This window comes from Pinus tabuliformis, chromosome 1_2 (assembly GCF_031772625.1).
Source record: "Pinus tabuliformis cultivar Carrire ecotype Pingquan chromosome 1_2, CPIR1, whole genome shotgun sequence".
NCBI lineage: Eukaryota > Viridiplantae > Streptophyta > Pinopsida > Pinales > Pinaceae > Pinus > Pinus tabuliformis.
In genome coordinates, this window is record NC_142298.1 from 1,093,772,240 (window position 1) to 1,093,785,223 (window position 12,984).

A 12,984-nucleotide genomic window follows, 5' to 3' on the forward strand; every position below is an offset into this window, starting at 1 on the left:
ATTTTTGTAGACAATGGACAACATTAGATTTCTTAACAAATGTAATAAATCATTGAATTTGGCCATTTTTTCACTCAGAATGCACCCAATATAAGAAAATTTACAATGATTTAATGGGGTCTCGGGCTCAACCAAAAATGCACTCGTTTTACAAAGTCATTTTAAAGCATAAATCCCAACTTCATAATCACGTTTTTATGACTAATACTAAATCATAATGGTTTCTTCACACTCATAACATAACATTCAACGTAAAGAGAAACCATAATAAAATGGTTTACGAACTCTTCTCAAACATTTTTACAATGCTCAAGAATTCAGTCAAATCTTCTTCATACACATGTTATCTTAGTATAAGATACAATTATCATGGCCTTATCCATTTGTATTCACTAAATACATACCTTATCCAACTGTTTCTCCAACAAATGACCTTTGTAATCTCTACTTGCATGGAGGTTGTGATGTCAACGATCACTTCTGCATTGATGCTGATCCATGGAGGACTTTTATATAAACTCCTCCTTCAGAAAGTCGTTCTGCCTCAATGTTTGATTTCTTGTTTGAATACAATAAGTGATTGCATATTCTTTTCGTTAATTATAAAAAATTCCTCAACATGCTTCTAAGAATATCAAGCTAAGCCTTTGGAATACCATTCAAGCATTTACTCAGGGTTAATGGCAGTGAAGATATTTACATAAATACAGAACGACTGTGATATCTGCACATTTTGATTTATAATTTTGAAACTCTCTGTATGATGCTTACCATAGGGATCAGATGAAGAACCATCACAAACTATTTTTAAGAATTAATTTAAGTTGTGATCATAGAGAGACAATACTCACCAGACAATATTGCAAGCTCTATATGATGACATTTGAAATGAAATTTTGCGAGGAAAACAAAAGAGGGAGTTTTCATCATCGAGTTCTAAGAGGTGGACTATCATTCAATGATCTATGCATCTAGTTGGCTGATGTTCATGCAGACAGATACAAAACTGCAACATTAAACAAGTGTATATTGGGTCTCCTCACCGTGTCAATTCTTTGTTCTATTCTCTCTGGTTTCTTTCATTAACAGTGTCATTTTTCTCCTCTCGACATTTTCCAAGTAGCATTCCATGTAGACATAAGTGATGCTGATTTGATGTGTTTTCAGTCATCTTAGAAAGTATCAGCTTTGTGGATGGTCTCCCTCTTGAATATGGTGAGCTCTAAATGTTCGAACAATAGTATCAGCCATAATTATATGGAGAAACTCTCAATCACTTGAAACTTGGAAAAATATTGAACGAAGGTACAAGTATGCTAAATTGACTTCCAAAATACACTAAGAAAACACAAACATGTTGTTGCATCCAAGGCTCAGACAGTAATCAGCTGACCTCCTCGCTTGACTTTGCAACATTCATATTCCTTACTCTTCTTTATCAATGCTCTATAAAAAGGCCACACAACGCTGGTTAATTTTATTAGACATAGCATATTAACCAAGCTCTCATTCAATAGAGAATTTTCCTGCTCTTATACCACTATAAGACACATAAATTGGAAACCATATTCAACTATATATTAAATATTGATCTCAATGAATGATGTAGAATGTGTACATATTAGTACATACAAGAAACTGTTGAATCAATTTTCAGGGCTTTTTGGATTCTAATAACCAATCACCCTAACAAATACTAACCCATCCTTAATCCTAAAGATTAGTTTTCTAACAAGATTACATGTTTCTAAAAACACCATTCATATCCATTCCCATTCAAGGAAATTTCCAATTTATATAATCGAAGGCAGTAGACTAGACATGTTACGGTGCTTGCAAGTTGCCACTATATACTAATTAATATCACCATGCCCATCCATCAACAATTTCGAGTCCCTTACATGTCACCGATTCACTTATATGTTGTTGAAATTTCATTCTTATCACCATTTTCTCATCTATTTTCGAAGTTCACATCAAAACGAAAGTGAAATACAAACAGACAAATCTGAGTTGCAAAAAAAATAATTTGGGCCCAGAAATCACTGGGCTGTTGGCTATGTTGAATAAATCAGGTGCAATTTAGAACCTTACTCAATCTGATCTGATGATTAATTAATTTTTAATTTAGTATATATATCCCAATTCCCCATCATCACATGCATGATCCATAAACCGCATGCCTGGAATTCCTACGGAATAAATTTACTACTTTTAACTATTTTATTTGAAAAGAAATATTTAATAAAGTAGCAGTTGTACCGTACCTTCAACGGATGGAATATCGTCCCAACAAGAACGTGCAAACTCCAGAGTACTATGAAATTGATGAAATCAAATGATTTGGTGAATGTTAAGGTGGATTATGGTGGTTTGATAGGAAATGCAAGTTGTATACTAAATATTTGGTTGATTTGGTTGATCCCTCTATGCTTACAATCATAAAATCCAATAATGAGAGGGTAAGGTTGCTAGCACGAAAATCTTCAAAAATAGAGGTATCCCTAGTGCCAAGTAACAGCGATTACTCATAGTATATGAGTAAGATCCCTTGCCATGTTCGCAGAGCCCAAGTGGACCAAGGCACTAGTCAGAGAAAAATAAACGTGAAATGGTATCAATGGAGATGAGTCGAGTCTCTTTCATATGTTGAAGGAGGATAAGATCCAATCTGTATGAATAAAGCCGATAGAGTAAAAGGGTTAAGTTATCCCGATTTGAATGAATTAAGTGGAGAACGCCATGAGGGTAGGGACTCTCAAAAAAACAAATTTTGCTTCTAACGACATGAAGAACGTGGTGAATGAATTGCAAAGACTAGGCCTTTTTGGATTTTCCAAAAGATAATTACAGAAGCTCTAAATTTAGTTACCATAGATTGTTAAAATTACTTACCATAAATTGTTAAAATGATTTGAAATAATTCATAGATGGTTAAAATAATTTGAAATAATTCTTTTGTAGAGTAATAATTGATCAGATTTATATTTCTTATATCCTTATATAAATAAATTTTCATTTTTCTTTGTGGTCTTTCAACTCTATCATTAAACATAAAGCTCTACCATGAAACATAAAAGAAATATTGAAACAATTCTTTTGTAGAGTAATAATTGATCAGATTTATATTTCTTATATGCTTATATGAATAATTTTTCATTTTTCTTTGTGGTCCTTGAACTCTATCATTAAGCATAAAGCTCTACCATTAAACATAAAATAAATATTGCAAGCCTTTGTTTGGAGATAACGCTACGGGAAGGATTCTTTTCATTTTCAGGTTGTAATATTTTAGTTCTTTACTTTAGCCTGACTTTATTTTAGCCTTGATTTGATGTATGTTTAAATTTTAAATTTAAATAGGATGAAAAACAAAAAAAAATAGGTATATTATTGTTAGATTTTTTTTAGTAATTTTGTTTTAAATAAAAAGTATTAATTCTTTGAAATAGCCTACACAAGTAGAGTAGAGAAGTTACTTTAAGAATATAATGAATTTTATTAAATATAAATAACAATAATTTTTTAAAATAGAATAAGTTTTATTAAATATATATCTCTATAATTTTTTAAATAATTAAGATTAGAAGAGAAGATTAGGAAAAAAAGAAATGTGTTATGTAAAAAGATATTTCGGAAATACTTAAGTTTAAATTTAAACAACATGTCGAGCCTTGCATGGTGGATTAGTATATTTCTCCATGTCATTTAAGTTTATTAAGCTTTTTGGTGTCTTATTATTATTTGAGTTTATTAAGATTTTTGATATCTTGACTAAAATTTGATGGGTTAAACTTCTTCTTACTTTGTTACTTAATTGCTCCATATCCATGCCAGTTATTAAGCTGTCTCCATCTTATTATTCAATTTTTGACTAAGATTTGATTTTCTATCAAATACAAAATATACACTTCCATCAACCATGTTGTTGCTTTTCGTCAAGCTAGAAATAGAAATTTGCTTATTTAAGTTTTGATTTTTCACTTTGCATAATCTTAATTTATTATTAATTTTTTTCCCTAAGATTAAAATAATAATTAAAATTCCTTATAAAAAAATATGAAATTTAAATTGATTTATCATATTATTCATAATTAAGATTTATTATATTATTCATAATTTAAAAAAATTAATTATTATGTTAGAAAATGATTATCAAGACTCATCCATACATATTATCATCCACCACTCACACATATTTACAACTAACATCTTCAAGAGTTCTATGTTTGTTGGGAATTTCTTATAATTCCAAACAAAAATGAACAAAACAGAACAGAGAATAATGCTCTGTTTTTTTTTTTTTTAACACAGAGAAAAACTAAAATTGTTTCTGAAGACAGAGTTTTACACACACAAAAGATTTCTGTTCATTAATGAGACTGACTGTTACAAAAAAAACATCTTCCTCTCACAGAGGGATTTCACCAATAGAACTGCTTCAGAGGCAGTAAAAAAAACTTCACTGTCTTTCCTGAAAATTTCTCTGTCTCAGTTTGCAAATTTACACTGCTGTGTGTAAAAATCCCTTCATTCACGATGCTACGTATTTCATTTCGTTTTCCTCTTACTTTCACACTTCTACTGCGTCTCACATTACATATTCAACAAAAAAAAAACAAAAATTATATTTTCACTTGTTACATATTTTCGCGCTGCTGCACTACCTTCCAACAACAAAAAAAATATATGATATTACATGGTTTTGTGCCGTGAAAAAAAACTTACATCCGTGAATTAAAACAAAAATAAAATTTTTACCTACATTTACCAACTGTAATGAATTCATATTAATTACTTCACGTGATGATATATATATTTTTTATTAACTCTATCATACGGCTCTCACAGGATTCGATTGGACCTGCGGGAGATGGTCCCCTAACATCTAAAGTGACCGCGTTGTACACGCAGCAATGAACCGTTGATCTTACCCTCAATAATCGGACGGCTGATGGTCAATCTCGCACAACCCTTTCTGCTGAACTTTAAGCGCCGGGGAAAGGTTGTTTTGGAAAGGACTGCTCAGACACGTGTCCATCGTTGAATATTCTTGCTGCCTCCCCAAGAAATACCACTGTTGCGTGAAAGCGGTGCGGGGAACTCCCATGGTAGTTTTCTGAAATAAATGCAGTGGAAATTACCATTCAACACTCCCCTTTAATTTCAACTACTGCGTTATCAATCATACCTAGACATTTCCTGAAAAACTCAAAACTTTTCTACCCCAATGGTTTGGTCAGAATGTTTGCAACCTGCTCCTGAGTTCTGCAGTGTACTAAAACAATTTCACCATTGTTTACCAATTCCCTGATGTAATGAAACTTTGTGTCAATGTGTTTCGTTCTCTTATGAAACACATAATTCTTGGATAATGCAATAGCTGAGCTATTGTCATAAAAAATCACAGTTCCTCTTGCTTGCTCTTGGCATAAACTTCTTAACATCCTTCTCATCCAAATTGCTTGACACGTTGCTGCTGTAGCTGACACATATTCTGCCTCTGCTGTAGACAATGCTACAATAGGTTGTTTTTTAGAAGCTCGTGAAATGGCTCCTGAACCCATGTGAAAAACATAACCGAATGTGATTTTCCTATTATCTACACTTCCAGTCCAATCACTATTATTGTATCCAATTAAATCTGAACATTCTGAAATAGTATATAAAATGCCAAACCTTTTAGTACCTTTAACATACCTCAGAATCCTTTTTGTTGCCTACCAATGTGCTTCTTTTGGCCTCTCCATGAATCTGGAAATCAAATTAACAGCATGCATTATATCCAGCCTAGTTGCAGTCAAATACATGAGGCTGTCAACTATGCTCTTGTACAAACTAGGATCAAAATCCTTGTTGTTTTCTTCTTTGCTGAGTTTTAATCCCATCACCGTGGGAGTGATTGCTACCTTGCTCTCCTACATATTAAATCTTTCCAACACTTCATTAACGTATTTTTCTTGTGAGATAAAAATCCCATTTCCATTTTGTTCTACTTCTATTCCTAAGAAGTATCTCAGCAAACCCATGTCAGTCATTTCAAATTCTTCTTTCATGACTGTTTTGAAATTTTCAATAAGATAATCATCATTACTTGTGAAAATAACATCATCAACATATAACACAACAATTAGTAATCTACCATCCTTTTCTTTGATGTAGAGAGTGGGTTCTCCCTCACACTTTTCAAATCCATTTTCCAGTAGATAAGAATCTATCCTACTCTACCACGCTCTTGGTGCTTACTTCAGCCCATAAAGAGATTTCTTCAATCTGCACACTTTGTGCTCTTGGCCTTTCTTTTCATACCCTAGAGGTTGTTCAATGTAAACCTCTTCCATTAACACTCCATTTAGGAATGCTAACTTCACGTCCATTTGGTAAAATTTCCACTTGTTTTGTGCTGCTATAGATAGCACTGCTCTCACGGTTTCCATTCTAGAAACCGGTGCAAAAGTTTCCTCATAGTCTCTCCCATACTGCTGCTTATATCCTTTGACAACCAGTCTTGCCTTGTGTCTTTCTATTTTGCCTTCAGTGTTACTCTTGATGTTGTAGACCCATTTAACTCCAATGACTTCTTTTCCTTTTGGTAGTTCAACTAAATCCCATGTATTGTTTCTTTCTATGGCATTGATCTCCTCATCTATAACTTCTATCCATTTCCTATCCTTAATTGCTTCCTTGAAATGAACAGGGTCATCAACATGACAATATAAAAGAAACAAAGAGTTCATACCTTCATTTGCTGCCTGTTGTTCATAAATGTCACTTAAATTTCTGAACTTCTTACCTCTTTCATTTGGTGTACAAGTGCTTGAAGAAGCACTTGAATTTCCTCCTTGTGGTATGCTTGGAGAAGCACTTTCATTTCTCCTCAAGGGTGTCTCTTGTTGCCTTTGTGTTGGTGCTACTGTTTGGGGATGTATTTCAGCCATCTCCTCATCATCTTCATCATGAGACAAAGAGTTTTTAACATTCACTGTTTTCTCTATGCTTCCATCCCAAGCTTCCTCCTCAATGAACTGAACATCTCTACTCACAATAAGCTTCTTGGTGGATGGGTTATACAACCTATAAGATTTGGATTCCTCACTGTATCCAATGAAAATACATTTCTCCCCTTTGTTGTCCAACTTCTTCCTTAGTTGATCTGGAATGTGTGCATAAGCCACACATCCAAAAACTTTCATGTGGGTGACTCCTTGCTTTGTCCCACTCCATGCTTCTTCCGGCACTCTGTTCATGACTGCTTTTGTAGGGCATCTATTCAAAATGTATGCTGCATAGTGTACAGCTTCAGCCCAATAATCATTTGGCAAATGCTTTGTCTTTAACATACTCCTCGTGATATCCATGATTGTCCTATTCTTCCTTTCGACAACTCCATTTTGCTGCGGAGTGTACCTACTAGTAAACTACTTATGAATTCCATTTTCTCTACAAAAACGTAGAAATTCCTTGGAGATATACTCACCTCCTCTATCAATTCTTAGAACTTTGATATGCAGCCCGCTTTGGTTTTCAACAAGTGTTTTGAAATTGCAAAATCTTTCAAACACTTCACTTTTGTTCTTCAGGAAGTAAACCCTAGTTTTTCTAGTAAAATCATCAATAAATGTTAGTATATAGTGGTTGCCTGCAAGTGATGGAGTTTGCATTGGTCCACATAAATCTGAGTGGATAATCTCTAAGGGTGCTTTTGCCCTTATACTTTTCCCAGATGGAAAACTTTCTCTGTGTTGTTTCCCCAAGATACAACCTTCACAAAGGTTGTTTGGTTTCTCTATCAATGGTAATCCTCTTACCATTCCTTTTCTATTCAACAAGTTAAGACCTCCAAAGTTGAGATGTCCAAATCTCAAGTGCCACAACTAATTTTCATCTTTTCGTTCACTTTGGAAAACCTCTTATGTCACTGCTGCTATTTCTTCTCCGTTTTTTAAATCTGCTTTCATTCTAAGAGGGAACATCCTGTTCCTTGTCATCTTCACTTCAACAATACATTGTTTGCTGGGTGTTTTATCCATGATGGTGCATACATCATCCACAAAGAAAGCATTGTACCCCTTTCGAACAAGCTATCCAATATTTAAGAGGTTACATTTCATTCTAGGAACATAATAAACATTTGATATGGTTTTCTTTCCACCTTTCTTTGTTAAGACATTTACTTCTCCTTTTCCCATAACAGAAACTTTATTATCAGTCCCTAGTGTGACTTGTGACTTCACACTCTGATCTAACATAGAAAATAGGGCTATGTTTCCTGTCATATGGTTACTGCAACCGGAGTCTAGAAACCATACATCTTCACTCTTTTCTTCAGCCATATTACAGGCTAAAAACAAATTATTTTGGCTGATATCTTCTCTAGTGAAATTTGCATTAGTTCTATTATTCATATCATGCTGCTTCTTCCTACATTCATTTGCATAATGCTCATATTTTTTACAATAGTGACATTGGACATTGGATTTATCATACATTTATCCTTGAGCATGATGTTGTCCACTTTGTTGACTGCTAGCTTGGCCTTGGTTCTGATTTGGATTGCTGCCTCTTCCTTGAGCATTTGCTGGATTGTTTCTTCCACCTCTTTTTTGGCTTCTGCCTCTTTCTCTCTTGTTTCCTCTGCCTTGACCTCTTCCTCTTCCAAAAGACATCTGGGTCTTAAAGGCATGTTCTAGAGACGAGTTTTCATTTCTACTCAATCTCTGCTCATGTGTTATCAGTGATGCATGTAGTTCATCAACTGAGAAGTTTGTGAGATCCTTTGTCACTTTTATGCTGGTGACAATCACATCGAACCTTGAGGGTAGGATCCTCAATAGTTTCTCCACAATCCTCCTTTCTTCAAGAATCTCTCCATGAGACCTTATCTGTATGACCAGACCAATCACATGTGTGAAGAATGAGTCAATATTATCTGACTCCTTCATGCAGAGTGTCTCAAAATCTCTCCTCAGCAACTGTAATTTTGCTATCTTCACTTTCTCCATGCCTTGATAGGCTATCTTGAGAGTTTCCCATACTTCTTTGGATCTCTTAGCTGCTGCTATCCTTGGAAACACACTCTCATGCACTGCTTGATACAAAAAGTAGAGGGCTTTAGAATCCTTCTTCTTATTGCTTTTCAACAGATCTTTCTCTGCCTGAGTTAAATTAATAAACTCATTTTCATCTGCTGGTTCTTCAAAACCATCCTCAACAAATTCCCATAACTCTTGGAAAGCAAGCAAAGCTTTCATAGTTATTGCCCAATTGTCATAGTTTTTCCCATTAAGTTGTGGGAGCTGAGTATTACAAATACCCATGCTAGTGCTGGCTCCAGCCATCCTTGCACTCTTAACTATGCTTCAAAATACTTGACTGTGTATTTAAAATAACTCACTGTCCTCAATAGTAACACAAAAGCTAACTTGAGAAATACCTTGGATTCTTTCTTGACTGAGTCTTCACTCTGTTGGAGAAACTGCTGCAGCAAGAAATCCTTCCTTCAGCTTCTTTGACACCTTCAAAGAGCCTGGACAAGCTTTGATGCCATGTTGGGAATTTATGATAATTCCAAACAAAAATGAACAGAACAGAATAGAGAATAATGCTCTGTTTGTTTGTTTTTTAACACAGAGAAAAACTAAAATTGTTTCTGAAGACAAAGTTTTACACAGACAAAAGATTTCTGTTCATTAATGAGACTGACTGTTACAAAAAAAACATCTTTCTCTCACAGAGGGATTTCACCAACAGAACTGCTTCAGACGCAGTGAAAAAACTTCACTCTTTCCTCAAAATTACTCTGTCTCAGTTTGCAAATTTACACTGCTGTGTGTAAAAATCTCTTCATTCAGGCTGCTGCGTATTTCATTTTGTTTTCCTCTTACTTTCACGCTTCTACTGCGTCTCACATTACATATTCAACAAAAAAAAACAAAAATTACATTTTCACTTGTTACGTACTTTCGCGCTGCACTACCTTCCAACAACAAAAAAAACATATGATATTACATGGTTTTGTGCCGTAAAAAAATACTTACATCAGTGAATTAAAACAAAAATAAATTTTTTACCTACATTTACCAACCCTAATGAATTCATATTAATTATTTCACGTGGTGATATATATACAATTGGTACCTCCCTAACGACATAGTCTTTGGCATCTGTACTTGATATCGGAAGTATCTTTATTCACAACTAACATGCTGCCAACTCTAAATAATTTCATGGTTGACAATGCTCCTTAGAATTTTTTATCTTCCACAGTCACTTATTTTAACCATCAACTCGCAAAGATAAAGAATCTTGCACGACCGCTGATGGCTAGAAAACTGGTGAGCATAACCAGCAATGTTTTTTTTTAATTGTTAAATATGCACTTGCAGCAGTGCTTGTTGTCTTCGGTCGTTCCTTGGTCAGTTAGGGCACTTCTGATTAGCCTTAGAGATTCGATTTGTTAACTTAGCCACTTGTGCATACCGAGATTGATTTATGAAACATTAGTTACAGCTCTCGGGGTAATGATGTGTATCTTATCTATCCCATTAAGGCAATTTGGTTTTATATTTATCAAAGTGGGTCACTAAAAATCATGTTTCTCTAACTGGTTTTCTACAGCATGGTAAAATGGAAAGGTAGACACGTTAATTAAAATCACCATATATTTATTTTAAATACAAATGATCAGAGATTTTTTTTTATTAAATTATATTTTTAATGTTAAATAGAGTATATATAAAATCAAATAAAATTTTTAATCAGAAAAAATTTAATTGTTTATATATATATAAAGTTGATATTGACAAAAATTAGTTATGATAGATGTTTAAATAGTTTATCTGAGTCTCTTGTTGAAATATGTTTAAAAAGTATAACATTTAAATATCACATTCACACGGCGAGAACGGACAACGCTGACAGAGGTTGCAGGAAGGTTCAGATGAGGGCTAGACCGCTCAGCTCTGCGGGGACAGCGTACCCCAGCTTGCAGACACGGGTTGGTCTTGGGGATCTCAACAGCAAACGAGATTTTGAACCCCAGAAAACGCCCTGAGCGGAATGGGGGAGCCAAGGGGGGGGGAGAGATCCCCTCCTTCAAAAATGTGGTAATGGGTGAGACCAGCAAAGAAGGAGAACAGCACACGGAGAAGGAAGGTTATGCCCCAGTAATGGGTAATCTGTGGCAGAAAAGAATGAGAGGTAAATGCCTACCTAGGGCTCAAAAACAACCAAGGTATGTGGTTCCCCACAACAAGCTGGAAGGGTATAACAGCTACATGAAAGACCATGCCATAATATGCCGTTTTGTTGGGTACTGGCCTTCTGAGCAGGAACTCTACAGATGGATTGACCAGCGATGGCGACCTAGGGGACAGGTAGATCTCAAACTTGGAGCCCAAGGTTTTTTCACAGCAATCTTCTCCAATATGGAAGATAAGGACAGGATCTTTGAGGAGGGACCATATTTCTTGAACAATGCAGGCCTGTTCATGAAATATTGGGAAGAGAGATACAATCCGGAAAAGGAGAAAATGCTTGATGCACCAGTCTGGGTCAGGTTGTTTGGGCTTCCTGATGAGTTCTGGGACCCTGAAATTCTGGAGGGAATAGGCAATTCGATTGGGAGCTTTGTTAAAATTGCAGAGGCTACGAAACGAGGTAAGTACAATGCTTATGCGAGAATCTGTGTTTACATAAATCTGGCAAATCCCCTCCCAGAAAATGTCGAAGTAGAGTATCATGATGAAATCTGGAAGCAGCCAGTGGATTACGAACATATCCCTTTTCGATGCCGCATCTGCCATGAATATGGCCATTTATACAGGCAATGTACTCTGAACAAAGAGGAAGAATCCAAGAAAAAACAGGAGGATCAACAGAGAAATGCTGAGAAAGGCTTTCAACAGGTAGTAAGGAAGAAACGACAGAACAAAGAGGCTCCAAAGACCCAACCTCAGGAAAAACCGAGCAAAATAAATAATCAAAACAAATTTCAGGTACTGCAGAGTGAAGATGAAGATTTTGAAATAAACCCGGAAGATGATGAGGACCCGGAAAATACCCCCATGGAAATAGCGGGAGAGGAGAAAGGTAAGGAAAAAGAAACAAATATAAGCAAAGCAAGCAGAGAAACACCAGAGGAGATGGCAACAGAAACAGAACTGGAATCTAAGATGGAAGTGGAAAACCCGTCTGAAAACGAAGCAGAAGAGGAGAAAATTATGAGAAGGTTACTCTAGGAATGGAAGTATCTGGATAGTAGGTTCATACCTGAAAAACAAAAATAGTTGTATAAGGAAGTTTTCAAGAAATATAAAGAGAAAAAAGGAGAGCCTCCGGATAAACCAACCATGACAGAAAGCGAACAGGGGAATGAAGATAAAGGAATGGGCAACTCTGGCAAAAATAGCAGGAAAAGAGGCCGAAAAACAATGAGTGAGACCATCCAGACGGTGGGAGAAATTTTGATAAACTCAGGTAAGGTGATACCTCTGTCGGAGGTATTCTTCCTCTCATATAAAAAGTTTTAAATGATAGTGATCAGTTGGAATATTAGGGGTTTGCATAGTAAAGGCAAACAGAGGTACCTGAAGGATAAGTTGAAAAAAGAGAAATCTAGTGTTATGATCTTACAGGAAACAAAGATTTTGATCCAGCAGCTTGAAGAAATAATAGAAAAAAGTAGGTTACAGTATCAAGTGATTGGACAAGATGCAATCGGTTCTGCAGGAGGTATTGCAGTCCTGTGGAACCCAAATGAAATCATCATAGAAAGCTGGTCCAGTATGAGCGGCATCCTCACTGGGCTAGGTAGGATAGTAGGAACCAAACATCAGGTGGTCATCTCAGGAGTCTACGGCCCTCCGACCCCTGGAAAAAAAGAGCAGTTCATAAACAGTTTCAAATCAGTCCGCAGACTTTACCCTGAAGCTGCTTGGATCATTGGGGGAGAATTTAACCTGATCAGATCCTTGGAAGAGAAGA